The sequence below is a fragment of the Arachis hypogaea genome, chromosome 17, assembly GCF_003086295.3.
Source record: "Arachis hypogaea cultivar Tifrunner chromosome 17, arahy.Tifrunner.gnm2.J5K5, whole genome shotgun sequence".
Taxonomy (NCBI): domain Eukaryota; kingdom Viridiplantae; phylum Streptophyta; class Magnoliopsida; order Fabales; family Fabaceae; genus Arachis; species Arachis hypogaea.
The window spans coordinates 104,238,331-104,240,060 of NC_092052.1; the positions used below are offsets into that span (position 1 = coordinate 104,238,331).

General features: G+C 34.9%; 1 non-coding gene across 1 annotated transcript; it reads right to left on the reverse strand.

Moving 5' to 3' along the window:
* Positions 1-1,108: 1,108 nt before the first annotated feature.
* LOC112768791 (small nucleolar RNA R71) lies at positions 1,109-1,216 on the reverse strand. The gene has a single exon (XR_003186180.1). It is a non-coding gene; the product is annotated as a small nucleolar RNA R71 (small nucleolar RNA).
* Positions 1,217-1,730: the final 514 nt, after the last annotated feature.

Genomic DNA, 1,730 nt, shown 5'->3' on the forward strand with positions numbered 1-1,730 from the left:
AATCTTTTTCAAAACTAATTTCAATCATATCTTTTCAAAAATATCTTTTTTATCTTATCTTTTTCAAAATCATATCTTTTTCAAAAATTTGATTTTAAAATATCTTTTCTAACTTCTTATCTTCTTATCTTTTCAAAATTGATTTTCAAATTTGTTTCAACTAACTAACTAACTTTTTGTTTGTTTCTTATCTTTTTCAAAACTACCTAACTAACTCTCTCTCTAATTTTCGAAAATCTCTTCCCTCTTTTTCAAAAATTCTTTTTAATTAACTAATTGTTTCAATTTTTAATTTTAATTTGATTTCATTCCTAATTTTCGAAAATCACTAACTCTTTTTCAAAAATTATTTTCGAAAACTTCCCCCTCTCATCTTCTTCTATTTATTTATTTATTTACTAACATCTCTTCCTCACTCACCAAAAATCTGAACCCCCTCTCTCTCTCTCTGAGTTCAGATTTTCTCTTCTTCTTTTCTTCTAATTTTCTTTTCTTCCACTCACCTAAAGGGAACCTCTATACCTAGGTAAAAAGGATCCCTATTATTATTATTTTTCTATTTCCTCTTTTTCATATGAGCAGAAGCAAGGACAAGAATATTCTTGTTGAAGCAGATCCAGAACCTGAAAGGACTCTGAAGAGGAAACTAAGAGAAGCTAAATTACAATAATCCAGCAAGCACCTTTCAGAAATTTTCGAATAAGAAGAGGAGATGGCAGCCGAAAATAATAATAATGCAAGGAGGATGCTTGGTGACTTTACTGCACCTAATTCCAATTTACATGGAAGAAGCATCTCCATCCCTACCATTGGAGCAAACAACTTTGAGCTTAAACCTAAATTAGTTTCTCTGATGTAACAAAACTGCAAGTTTTATGGACTTTCATCTGAAGATCCTTTGCAGTTCTTAACTAAATTCTTGCAGATCTGTGATACTGTTAAGACTAATGGAGTAGATCCTGAAGTCTACAGGCTCATGTTTTTCCCTTTTGCTGTAAGAGACAGAGCTAGAGTGTGGTTGGACTCTCAACCCAAAGATAGCCTGAACTCTTGGGATAAGCTGGTCACGGTTTTCTTAGCCAAGTTCTTTCCTCCTCAAAAGCTTAGTAAGCTTAGAGTGGATGTTCAAACCTTTAGACAGAAAGAAGGTGAATCCCTCTATGAAGCTTGGGAGAGATACAAGCAACTGACCAAAAAGTGTCCTTCTGACATGCTTTCAGAATGGACCATCCTGAATATATTCTATGATGGTCTGTCTGAATTAGCTAAGATGTCATTGGATACTTCTGCAGGTGGATCCATTCACCTAAAGAAAATGTCTGCAGAAGCTCAAGAACTTATTGACATGGTTGCTAATAACCAGTTCATGTACACTTCTGAGAGGAATCCTGTGAGTAATGGGACGCCTCAGAAGAAGGGAGTTCTTGAAATTGATACTCTAAATGCCATATTGGCTCAGTACAAAATATTGACTCAGCAAGTCAATATGATTTCTCAAAGTCTGAATGGAATGCAAGCTGCATTCAACAGTACTCAAGAGGCATCTTCTGAAGAAGAAGCTTATGATCCTGAGAACCCTGCAATAGCAGAGGTGAATTACATGGGTGAACCATATGGAAACACCTATAACCCCTCATGGAGAAATCACCCAAATCTCTCATGGAAGGATCAAAAGCCTCAACAAGGCTTTAATAATGGTGGAAGAAATAGGTTTAACAATAGTAAACCTT